This window comes from Sebastes umbrosus, chromosome 15 (genome assembly GCF_015220745.1).
Source record: "Sebastes umbrosus isolate fSebUmb1 chromosome 15, fSebUmb1.pri, whole genome shotgun sequence".
Classification (NCBI taxonomy): Eukaryota; Metazoa; Chordata; class Actinopteri; order Perciformes; family Sebastidae; genus Sebastes; species Sebastes umbrosus.
Window position 1 is genome coordinate 3,914,679 of NC_051283.1, and position 14,198 is coordinate 3,928,876.

The window sequence follows — 14,198 nt, forward strand, 5'->3', positions numbered from 1 at the left end:
AATATTTGTTGCACACATGGACACAAAGTGACTTCCAGGCGTGCATGAGTTTAAAATAAATCTTTACTTCTTCTCTGGAAACACAGAAACACAGCACATTAGCATTGCGCGGCTACATTCTGCCGATACGTCTGCTGAATGACGCATACCATAAACATTCACATTAGCTATGAACACACAATAAACATAACATGTCTGCTTCCTGTATAATCTTCAAAACACATTCACACTGACCATGTTCTGTACACTCACAACCCATATCCTAGCAGGCCCCTGTTGGTTACACTATAAATGTCCTCATTAGCAAACGGCTAACACTATTACACACAACATACTTCTCACAGCTTGCAACACTCCGTTATAAACCTCATGTTTGCATTACCGCTGGTCCCTTATTCATACACATTCTTTATACATCTGTGTCACTACTTTTATACATCTTTTAACTACTTAAGCTCACCTGGAAACACAGAAACACAGCACATTAGCATTGCGCGGCTACATTCTGCCGATACGTCTGCTGAATGACGCTTTCGCGCTCCTGCATCTCACCCAAGGACCCCTTAGCTGCCTGAAGTGCCTGTATGACTTTTACTCTTTATAACCACAGATAATCCTACCAGAATATTAGTTGCTAGTGCACATACACATATCAGATTACAAATAAAACAATACATAACATATTCATGAGAATGAGAATAAAACAATACATAATATATACATGAGAATGAGAATGGGGGGTGTCCAGTGTCCATCACTATGTCTAACATTACTGTGGGTCCCACACTCACATATACTGAACATTCCTAGGTCATGGAAAAAACATGATGGAATTCTTAATTTATTTGGTGTTCCCATTTAAGGAGGAAATATTTCATACTTTTCTTAAAGGGGACATATCATGTTCATTTTCAGGTTCATACTTGTATTTTCTGTTTCTACTAGAACGTGTTTACATGCTGTAATGTTCAAAAAACACATTATTCTTCTCATACTGTCTGTCTGAATATACCTGTATTCACGCTCTGTCTGAAACGCTCCGTTTTAGCGCATTTCAACGGAATGGCAACGGAATTGCGTTGCTAGGAAACAGCTTGGGTCCATGTTTACATCCTGTCAGTTGGTGTCATTCACATACACTGCAACAGGAAATAAACTGGGACACATTTAGAATGTTTACGTTTAAAACCGTGTAAATATTGTACATTTGTGACATCACAAATGGACAGAAATCCTGACGGCTTGTTTCAAACGCACATTTTCTGAATACGGGCTGTGTGTATTTCTCCATGGATTGAGTGTTTTGATACTTTCACAGTATTTATATAGAACTTAAACCTGCTTTATAATCTAAAAGACATGAAAATCTCACTTTTTACAATATGGGACCTTTAAGAAAGTCTGTAGCGATTACTAAGTAAGCTCTTTACTGTGACTCGTTCCAAGAGATCCATAAGTCCAGATGCGTTCATGTTGTTTATTTCAATGAAAAGAATGACAAGCAATAACTTAGGCTAACTGGAATAACTAAAGTAAGATGATATGACGTGATGTGACCAAGCGTAAAGGTATGTAAAGTGAAAACCACAACCCAGTGCCAATAACAAACAATACAGGCTAAATGCACATTTTGGCTCCTACAAAGTCCGTCTTGGATCCTTCGAACACATGCATGGCACACATAGTGCCACAGGAATAAGTCCTAAAACCTGGAAACTCGTGAATTTTGAAGCCTTTATGTGTCTTTAAAAGGCGGTTGCTAACAAGTGGCTAAATGAGACTACTAAATGTCATCACGCCGACTCGTCCGCCTTCACAGCCTCGTTGTGTATACTCGCACTCATGCGACCATGGTGTAGTTCGTTTATAGCCTCACGTTAGCTTTTACTTCTTGCGATTGCATTCGTGAAGATTATCTTGCTGAACAAAACGTAAAGTATCATAAACGTTTGTTTGCTACAGAGCTTATTTTCTGCAATAATCCAAAACCCAATAAAAAATCCCATTATCTTTTTAATGAGGGGGAATCAGGGCGATGCTAACTTCCTGGTTCCCTGGAGCACTCTATAAAGGTGTGGCTTTTTCGGCTCAACGAGCGAGTGAAGAGAGGGAGCAGCGTTAGTGAGAACAAAGCCGTAAATCTTAAAAAATAAAACGTTATTTTCTGAATGTTTCACAGCGGTTACGTTCTAAAGCATAACACAAACACACAGCTAACTCTGCACAACCCTGCGGGAAGGTGCCATGTTGATGGACAGGCTTCATCTTGTTCTCTCTGCTTGGTGTGTGTGTGCTCCGGTCAAATTGACATTATTCATATGCCAGATTTAATTTAAGCAATTGCAGCTATCTCGCAAAGCAACCATGTTTCCTAGAGATTTCTGTTCATATGTTATTAATTTGCAACAGCAAATTTGTTTTGGAGGAAATGTTATACCGCCTGCATTACATTTCTTATTAATATAATGAGGGAACATTCATTAACTTGTGTACAAAATGATAATGTGCTTCATTTGTTTTCCCACTATCTCCGGTCTTGCAATACAATATTCGTTGCTCATAGCAACTAACACATGATTACATTTTGTTATGGTTGTGTTTAGGCACTCTTAAGTTTAGTTAAAGATCACCATCCAACCCGACCACCATGCAAATTGTGTGTGGTATATAAATGCTGGCAGTGAACATAATCCAGGCAGCATATTAGTACTAAATAGTAGGCCTATAAATGTAATTTCTAGGAAAAAGGGTTGTACTTTTGGGATATCTTGCTAATTAATATATACATGCAAATAAATAAATATAGACCAAAACCATGAAAGTCAATGGAATGGATAAATATGATGCAAAACTGATCAGTTAGTGTTGTGTAGAGATTTTATGTTTCCTTGGTTTGACTTAATTTTACATTTCAGTTGGATGTGGGGGAAGGCAACGTGTTCTCATCCAATCTCGTCATATACGTACGCTTTGTCAGACCCCTCAGCGTCATTTTTGGTCGAAGTAAACACGTGCTTAATGTTGTGAAGTAAACAAAAACACTTGCTTAGGTTCAGGCAATAAAACCACTATAGTTAGGTTTAGGAAAAAACATCATGGTTGGACTTAAAATTATTACGTTTGAATAATGAGAATGACACGGAATGTTGTGAACACGGGACACAAATGAACGCAGGGACCACAAACGGCGGTCTCCCGGCTGAAAGCTCTTTGTTTGTTGGGCCCATCCATGGCTGTATAAAGAGAACTGGATACAGCGTTGGTGGCGGGGCTCCCGTTCATTCCTATGAGAGCTGCTGTTAGAATGCCCGAGCGGTCCGAGAGGCAAATGAGGTGAAGTCCACGACAGGATGGCTTTCAGCATGAAAACATTATATTTTTCCTTTCCTTTTCCTCGCTCCAGCCTCGGTCTGGGTCTCATTCACATGAACGGAAGAGGGAAAATAACTCTGGATTCAACCATTAGTGCAATTTAAAAGTTTTAGGACTTAATGAGTTAAATTATGGTTATTTAAGTGTTTGTACTGGGAAGTTGATTCACCTAGAAAAAAAAATGCTGAGTTACAGACGTTTCATTCCCAATGTAAGTCTATGGGGAAAAGTCTTTTTGGGCCCAACAGCATCACGTGACGACATGGAAGTTGTAATTCCATCGTTTGGCCACTATGAAAATTGGCATCAATGACCAGCGCTCTTCCTGGGGGGCTTGGGCTTATCCACGCTTAAGGCACCCTTTAGCGTCGATCTAACGTCGACGGCTGTAACAAAGCGTCGGTACATGACGCCCTGGTAATGAGAACAGGCTGGGAAAGGAGATTTGTTTAGACTTTTTCCTTTTTTTATCCATTTTATGTGTTAAACACACTTATTGTAACCCAAACCAATGACCTTTCCCTCAACCTAACAAAGTAGTTTTGTTTCAAAATACAACGTTAACCACATGTTTAAAACTACGACCGTCGTTGGTATACCCAGCTGTTCTTTTGGGAGTCATTGACAGGTGACCTTTTTCCGTCATTTAAGTATGATGACATGTTCGTGAACTGATTTAACATCTTGTTTTGCAAGCAGAAATGAAACTGAATGTTCTTTATGTTGACTTGTTTATGAGTCACCTCAACATACCTCAGTGTAGTTCAAAATGTCAGATACTAAACCCTCTGACGTGCAGCTGTTGGCGAACGTTCAGAACATTCCATATCATTGTGTTGTATTGTATTGAGCTATCATTAATAACAACATGAATGTTCCCATGGCAAAGACATTTGCGTGATTTGGGGCGTCAAGCGATGGCATCAGTAATCTTGTTGACACAACTAATGGTTAGGAGATTCCTCAACGAAAAGCTATTCAAAATCACAAAGGATTCTAGATACAAGATGTTCTGAAATGAACCGAGTAATCACGCAAAGGAAAAAAGTATTGAATTATTTTTGTCTTGCAAAGTCCTTTTCTTCCAGATCAATGCATGACTTGATGGCTGATGGCTTGATTAAGGTGCGTACATGACATTTAAATGTTAAATTATTTCTATTGTCAGGCTGCTGCCTGCAAGTGAGGCTTCTAGTTTACTAATGCAAAACGACATATTATTACATGATGTCCAAACAGAAAAGGTTTTCACATACAAAGAATTTGCTTTGATGCATTACAAAAAACACGGTACCTTAAAGCTGCAGTGGTTAGAAATGGAGCAAATATGATTAAAAAAAGTTATTTTTATATAAAACGGTCACTATATCCTGAGAGTAGAACATGAGACTGAAAAAAATCCTGTTCCTCTGTGTCCTCCGGTGTCCTCTGATGTTCCTAACAGCATCTGCAAGATTTCTCAGACCGGAGGAAAACAAGCAATCAGAGCTGATCTGGAGTCTGCCGTCTCTGACCAGCTGTCAATCCCAAACTCTGATCAAACGGTCAAATGATCAAATATGAATCAATATTCTGTTACTGTAATGTCTATTTCTCTCCTCAAATGTTTTCAGAAACATCTTGTAGTGCACGGTTTAGCTGTAAAATGAGAGAGTTTGTGACCCGGCAGCCACGTTGAGATCTGTTGAGGAAATACCAAGCACCGCCCATCAGCTGGAGCACAGCCAATAGGAACGCTCTCTCTCTGAAATGACCTGTGATTGGCCAAAGACTCCCGTCACGGGATGGATTTTTTTCTAAAGCCTGAAAACAGAGCCATGAGGAGGTGCAGAAGTCTACTTAAATTACAATATGTTGATAGGTTATTATGGAATTTTTGCCCAATGATGCCAAAAAATGTCTGCCTACTGAAGCTTTAAGAAGAAACATAAATATAGAATAGAAAAAAATTACAATAAAAATACTTAAAAAATGTACAATATATGTTTTCAAATGAAAGAGCTGCTGTACAGTTTTGATGGTAGTTTGGAAAGGGACTGTTGCCTGCCCGCCTTCACTCACACACCGCGCTCGTTCTCGCTCTTTCGCTCCACTCTCACGTGTATGCGCGCACACTACACACTGCAGAAGAGTTAGTTTAGCTCTGAGATAATCTAGTGAATGTACAGTGGACGTTTGCGCGAAAATAACTGCTGCAGCTCCTCCAGACCAACAGAGGTTTCCCGTGTCTTGTGAAGTGACGGGGCTCTGCAGAGAGAAACGTTATCGTCTCCGACCAAAACTCCGATGTCTCCCCTGTTCCCTCCGACCGTGGTCGGGAGGCTGAGGCAGGAAAAGCCAACACTAGGATCAGCATTGATTCATGGAGAGACCTTCGTCTGGTCAGCTAACATTACTGCCAAGCAGCTGAATATAGAGTGATATTGTGCTTTTAGCTGACGTGTGTCGCCTCACTGTGCTAGTTTATGTCTATGTAGAGCGAGCACAAGCGCGAGCAACAGGACGCTGACTTTAGTTGACTTAACGGCCACAGGTGTCGCTGTTAACAAGCAATTTCTGATTCTTACATAGAGTCCCTTTAAGTCCTGCAACATATTCTCATATAACGGTTCGTATGATATCTTACGAAAAGTTTTTCCTCATTTTTCATGCCTACGAATGTCCAGCGTCAATTTGCGCTGCAGTCTTTTCAAAATAAACTTACGTCTTCACAGGAAACAACTTGGTAGGTTTAGGCAGCAAAACCACTTTAGGTAGGGGTTAGGAAAAGATTGTGGTTTGGATTAAAACAACACCAAAAATGGCGTAACATAAGACTCGAAATGAACTGCGCCTCGCCTGGAAAGTAGACGAGATCAGGCAGCAGCAGCAGCAGCAGCAGGAGGCGGTGACAAAAAGCTGCAGTCCAGTCAGACAGTTTCCAGCAGCCTTACAGAATTTATAGGAAGTCACAGATGTCATCCTCTTAGATCTGTAGGTTACTTGTAGTTTTCAGACCACGTTGGGATTTATTTATATTTGTTTGTAAATATATGTGGAAATGTGCGTGTGTCTGGCACTAGATTCTATCCTTTATTCTTTATATATCTGCCTTGAAAAGCACTTTGTATTGAGCACTCGTTTTGATAAGTGCTTATAAATAACCCTCATTGTTATAATAATTATTATCATTATCATAATTATCATAATTAACCACACAAGATGTGTTTGTTAACAGATGAAACCTTCATTGCATAACATGAGACTATAGCCTACAATCTAGTGTTAAATATTACAATTACACAGAAAGAGCCAATCAGCTCTTGATCAGGCGACAACCAGCCATTTCCCATAATCGCTGCTCTTTATACTTCCTTGTTCACAATTATGTGTATTACGTATGAATTGATTTCGTGGGATCTATACGAATTACAGTGCCTTTACTACGAACGGTGTATGAGACCAGCCTGTGGTCATTGTTTTTATGGGGACGGGAATGATAGAGGAGGTTTTGAAGCAGGATGGAAAGGTCAATACTGCGGTATCGATACTTTGATACTCACAAGCTACTCATTCTGTATCGATTCCTTTAAAAAAAAAAAAATATATATATATATATATATATATATATAGATAGCAAAATTATATAAATACAAACATGGGTGGCTGCATCACTTCCAAATGTTTTCCCTACTTTTATATAATGTTTGTGCCAAAACAGCCCTGACATACTAGCGCACAGTCGCACACTTCCACTTCCACTGTGTGAGAGGACGGCAGAAAGGAAACAACGTGATGCGGTGCTACTTTTCACCTGTAGATAGAAATACAGTAAGATGCAGTATTTGTGAAAATAAAGTGTGACAGACAGCAACACAAGCAACCTCTTCAAACATTTAAAAAACAACAAATTTAAGTCACTTGTAAACTGCCTGCATGAAATAAAAATCTGGATGTCATTTAACCTCCTAAAACTCAACAGCAACAAAACAGAGCTCAAGGTTGTGGCTCCCAAGGCCGTGCTCCGGAACGTTGGAGATCTACATCTGGACGTCGACGGCTACTCTTTCTCCCCATCCTCGGAAGTCTGCAACCTCGGTGTCATCCTGGACCCGACTCTCTCATTCCAGTCGCACGTCAAGTTCATCACCAAATCCGCTTTCTTCCACCTAAGAAACATCTCTTGACTCCGGCAATCACTCTCTGACTCCGTGGCAGAAACCCTCATCCATGGCCTCTAGCTACTGTTATGTTCCATTTGTTGTGTCTATTTATGTCTATGTTAAGCATCCTTGGGTTTTTTGAAAGGCGCTATATAAATCCAAGTTATTATTATTTTTATTATTATTATTATAAGGAGCCTTATATTTCTGTTAAAAAATATATATTTTGTACACTTAGTGTAACCAACATTTTTATTAAATTGTATTCATATTTACTTTTGTAATAAATCATTAATGGCCAGTTTATGTCATGTGATTTTTGCTCTTTGGATGTTTTTACATGGAAGCAGATCAGCTTCAAAACTTTGAATCCTTTGAGGTTAATTGCCGTGAACTGGATTTGATTCAGTTGATAGCAGCTAAACCAGCTCTGCAAAGTTGAAACTGATGTCCCAGTGTTTATAATATGGCGCACAGTGTATATAAGACAACATCATTTTTGATCTGTTGTGACAGGGTAAAGTCTGAAACCTCTTTTGGCTTCCACTCACAACCCTTTACTTTGTTTGTATAGATTGTGTGTTGAGCAGAAACGTCTTGTTGTGTGTCAGTCTTGTGCATGTGGCCGTAACAAAAGTGTTTCTGAAAATGTGACACACATCATTTTATCTGATGTGCTGCTGCTCTCTGGTGGCATGCAGACGTGTGAGCTTGTATGCAAACATTTGTCCATATGTGTCTTTGCAAGTTCAATTATTCAACATATCTTCAATATACATACAGCTTAAAGTGTACATGCATTTGTGTGTTTACAGACTTTCACATATATTGTTATATGTACAGTATATTTTATTTCAAAAACCTTTGTTTATATTGTCAAAATGTCTTCCCAGAAGAATAAATGATTTAAAGACATGAATTGAAATTGTCTTTCCTATTTTGTAAACCTGAATAACACTGTGTGTGAAGGATGTTGCTCTTTAAGAGTTTTTGCCAAGAAATCTGCCCAACAGATCCCAGTAGAAAATATAGTCATCAACTGTCATTAAAAATAAAGGTTATCAATTCAATTCAATTCATTTTTATTGACAGACTCGAAGTCCATTAAAAAACATACAACACAAACAACAATACATACATTAAAATAGAAACTGCCACTTTTTATAAAAGACAGTTATACCAATGTTTCCACAGGGATGACTGGTATTGTATAACACTAAAACTAGGATTCGACAGTAGCATGATGATGGCGTTCTGAGAATCATTTAGCCGACATATAAATTTATACATCAGGTTTCTCAACAGAGCCTGGAACGTCTTGACACCTGCATTACAGAACAGCTTGCTTGCACTACGCCACCTGGGTTTCTTAAGTAATATCCGCATGCAGTCATCGTAGGCAACCTGAAGCTGATGCATACTCACTTTTTTAAACTTGGCCCACAGGGGGGCAGTATAGAGGAGAGTGCAATAGGCTCCAAAGAGACCTGTCTTGACATGGTCTGAAAACATGTAGAATTTTCTTGCCAACGTGTTAGCTTGAGCATATAATATACGGCGCTGCCTGTACATGTCGTCATCATCAGACATCTGTAATAAAGTGCCCCAGATATTTTGTTTTATTACAAACACATAGCGGTTGTCCTGATAGATAAAAGGCCGGAAAGTTGAGGTCCCTATCTTCTTTTGTTCTACAGATCACGACAACACTCGTTTTTGCATTGTATTGCACATCATATTTGACCCCATACTCGGAGCATATACTCAGCAGCTGTTGAAACCCAGCACTGCTAGGAGAGAGAGACAATAGCCAGATCGTCAGCATACATAAAATGGTTTACCAGGGTGTTACCAATCATACAGCAGGTTTTACAGCCTCTTAGGTGGTCAGATAAATCATTCATGTACACATTAAAGAGGGCTGGTGAAAGTAACCCCCCTTGTCTAACTCCATTACCAACACCAAAGGGATCGGAGACTCGATTGCCCCATTTGACCTCCATATTCTGGTTGGCATACCAATATGCTTAGATTCTTATGATGCTGTCAGGCACGCCCCTTTGACTCAATTTCAGAAACAACTTTTGGTGATTTACTCGGTCAAAAGCCTTAGATGCATCAAAAAAACGATTACAACAGAGGAGTTTTGCCTTCTATAGCTTTCGGCTACTTCTTTCAAGGCATATATACACAAATCAGTGCCATGCTTAGCCTTGAAGCCAAACTGGTTGTCTGTGGTACCAAGATATTTACATAAACACTCTAATAAAATCCTCTCGAGGACTTCAGATACACCACTGGCTAGAGCAATTGGCCTGTAATTATCCAGGCTCCCAACCTTGCCAGCTTTGTCCTTGATGACAGGCACAAGAGTTATAATCTACAACACTTTTAAACAAAGAATAGCGTGGTTTAAACTGATGGCTATAGGTCTTTGTGCTATTATCAGCACGAGTGGTAATCCTCTGCTTCAAAAAAATCAATTTGTTTGACGTTGCAAACAAAGCCTCCCTGTTTCATTCCTTCAACCACCTTCTTGAAAAGGTCGGCGTTGTGATATTTGCACATCTCCAAAAACCTGTTGATATTCAAGTCTTTCATAATGTTTAAAAGTAGGTGTGTTTTCTTTTTGGGCATCCATCTCTGCAAACTGTCGGCTATAGTTGGTTTGTGTACAACGCACGGAGCTGGCTGTAAACAGGCAAGAGGTTGTGCGTCACAAACTGACGTAAAAACCCCCAATATAGATGTATATTCTGAATGTGCTGTATACATGTCCAAAGAATGCTCCTAAAACCTGAATAGTATCGGCATATCACACGTCTTAAAGGTCCCATATTATAAAAAGTGAGATTTTTATGTCTTTTTTATTATAAAGCAGGTTTAAAGGGACTATTTGTAACTTTCAGAAATGCTTGTTAACAGCGACACCTGTGGCCGTTAAGTCAACGAAAGTCAGCGTCGAGCTCGCGCTTGCTCGCTCTAAATAGACATAGACGAGCATCGCTCAAAACAGTGAGGCGACACACGTCAGCTAAAACCACAATATAACTCTATATTTCAGCTGCTTGGCAGTAATGTTAGCTGACCAGACGAAGGTCTCTCCATGAATCACTGCTGATCCTAGTGTTGGCTTTTCCTGCCTCAGCGCAGGCTCAGGCAGCGGGGCTCCTCAACGAGTTACGTTATCGCTTCCCGACCGCAGCCGGCAGCCGCAGGGAGACAACGGCACCCGGTCGGTAACGAGACGACAACGTAACACGTGGACGAGCCCCGTCACTTCACAAGACACGGGAAACCTCTGTTGGTCTGGAGGAGCTGCAGCATTTATTTCTGCACAAACGTCCCCTGTACATTCACTAGATATTCTCAGAGCTAAACTAACTCTTCTGCAGTGTGGAGTGAGCGCGCGTTCACGTCTAGTAGAGGTGGAGCGAGTACGCGAGAACGCGCGCTCTGTCTGAGTGAAGGTAAGCAGGCAGCGGAGACGAGGCTCCGGCCACACGCGAGCGCGCATATGTGAACGCGCATGTGTGGCGACCCGCTACATTTATACGCTTAAAAAGTTACAAACAGTCCCTTTAAGTGCTTTATAAATACTGTTAAACTATCAAAACACTCAATATACAGAGAAATACACACAGCCCGTATTCAGAAATTTTGCGTTTCAAACAAGCCGTTAGGATTTCTGTCCATTTGTGATGTCACAAATATACAATATATAGACAATTACACGGTTTTAAACCTAAACATTCTAAATGTGTCCCAGTTTATTTCCTGTTGCAGTGTATGTAAATAACATCAGCTGACAGGAAGTAAACATGGACCCAAACTGTTGCCTAGCAACGCAATTCTGTTGCAATGCACTAAAACAGAGCGTTTCAGGCAGAGGGTGAATACAGGTATATTCAGGCAGACAGTACGAGGAAAATAAAGTGTTTGTTGAACATTACAGCATGTAAACATGTTCTAGTAGAAACACAAAATACAAGTATGAACCTGAAAATGAGCACAATATGGGACCTTTAATAGGAAAATGGTCCATTCAGAATAATACAGAATATCTAAACGGAATATGCTGTTTACATAACCCGTATCAAATTCACAATATTGTTGTGCAGGTAAACAAAGTACATTTTTCATCGCCAAACGACAACCTCGTCAAGAGGAACCACAAACTAATTCAAGTTTCAGTGGAGGCAGGCATGGAGAGAGAGGGGAGACCACAGTAACTCCTCCGTTTTTTTTACTTTCTAAAAATATGTGATTGTTATTGTTAGTGTGTATTACTGGTTAGCAATTACATTTAGAATTGAGTTTCAGATTTTATCGATTACATTTCAAGCTTCTTTACTGAGATTTCCACTTTCTATATACAGCAGTGTCACAGTCTGTCTCTCTGTCCCTCCTCCTCTCCAGCCACATTCCTAACTCCCCTTCATTGCCATTTTCCATCCATCCACCAGATGTCCTCCTTCCCCCGTCTCCTGACTGCTGCCCCACCCACCTACACGCCTGCTCTCACTTTCCTCATCAGCCCTGCAGTCACCTGACCTTCCCCCGCCTACCTGCCTGCTCACCTGCACCTCATTCCCTCGTCAGCCTCTCAGTTCATATACCGGCCCAGTTCCGTTCATTCTCTGACAGTTTGTCAAAGTTCGAGCCACTAGAACATAAACCTGATTGCCTATCTGTAAATATATATAGTATATATACCTTCAATTAATCACTAAACTGATCCTGTCTGCCTGTGGTCCAATCCCTGTTCCCTGTATTCACTGCATTGTGACAAGCAGTGCAGTGTCTGGACCAAGGAGTTGGTTCTTTAATGTCTAGACTCAAGAATAGATGTGATTATATGACAGCATGAGTATAAAAACATCAAGCTGTCAGGAGGGAATGTTTCTCTCCCCTCACACACATGCTTTTACACATACATGCATACAACACAACACCTCACATACGCCACACTACAATTTATCTTGCATTTGATGAACTCGATAAACGTGTAGCCCTCCACACTTTTACTTTTGAATGTCATGAACTGTTTTGCTGTTTTGTCTTCATGTCTGTACGGTCTGGCACATCCATCCAGCCTGTTCTCATTCTCAGGGCGTCCAAGGTTGATGCTTTTTCACGACGGTCGGCATTCGATACCGCCGGTGGTATAAGAGCCGCACTGTGTTTTCCATATTAACTACAATGTAAATCCATCCGCGGCAACACTAAACGCTCAGGGAAAGTGCTGTGGTGATGTACTTTAAAGAGTGGAAGACATACACCGGGCGAGCGTGCATGGGTCCAACAAACACAAGGCTTTCATCCAGGAGACCGCTGTTTGTGTCCCGTGTGTTACGTTTTACTTTCACTTTACAATCGGCTGTTCGTTCGTGTCCTGTGTTCACAACGTCAAGTCACATTTGCACTGTAAAAACTAATTTTTAAGCCCAACCATGTTTTTTTTTTTCCTAAACCTAAGTATAGTGGTTTTGTTTTCTAAACCTAAACAAGTGTTTTTGGTTAATTCACAACATTAGGCATGTGTTTACTGCGACGGAAAAAGTGACGCAGAGGGGTCTGACGTATGTGACGAGTTGGGATGAGAACGTGTTGGTCCATTCGTTGTTTAAGTCTATTTTATGTCTTTTGTTTTGTCATATTGCACCAATACACCGAAAGAAAGATGGGAATTCCCTGCAGCCACGCGTGCACTTAAGGTTAATGCTCAAATATAATCATTTTACATTCACTTGCTATAAACTGTCAGATAAGATAACACAGAATCATTTTGGTTTACGTCTTTGCAAACCACAACAAGCTGGCAAACCACATGTAAGTTAAGGACAACCTGAGGACTTTTAATTTATACTTAATTAAAAAAAAGATCTGAAGTCCTTTTATGTGAGCGGCATTCTTATAATGAAATAAACGGCCTATGAACTGGAAGGTGTTGTCGTGTGTACGCCCATGGAGCCTTTCCAAAGAGTAGGCTCAGCAGCTAATCCCTTGATTAAAGGTTTCACTGTCATGTCAGCGTGTGCCTCATCCAGCAGCATCCCACACCCTCAGAAAACAGGTCTCCTGATCTTCTTCTTTACATTCCTACATGTAGAGGGTGCTGTCAGCTAATCTGTTTTTACAGGGTTTTAAATTGCTAACACACTAAAATGACGCATTAAAACACAATTATTGACACTCAGAGAGAGCAAAACCTCAGCTCAAGTCAACACATTTTCTGCTTTGAAACCCAATTTTTAATTTTTTGCAACACATTTCTCGACATAAGACACAGGAATCTGACATAAAATCACTTTGTCATTTCAAAACACTGACATTTAAAAAATGACACACCCATAGACCGATAGGTTAAGACATGTGCCACCTGTCCAAATACGTAATTGCTTGATTGTTGGCTCATCAATCAGGATTTAAGCAAGATTAAAAAGACGACAGGTTATAAATGTTTTTGATCTTCCTTACTTAATGATATACAGTGGGAGAAAGCGTTGGAAATTTGTGATAAATACTGTATCAATAACAAACTTAAGAAAGTGTCTTTCAAGATATTACATAAAACTTGTGTTAGAGAGATTCAATCTGAATATTGATTATAAGTGGGATTTCTGTGGAAGAGAATATTTCCCATCAACTTTTTCACTGTATATACAAGATTATTTATTTACT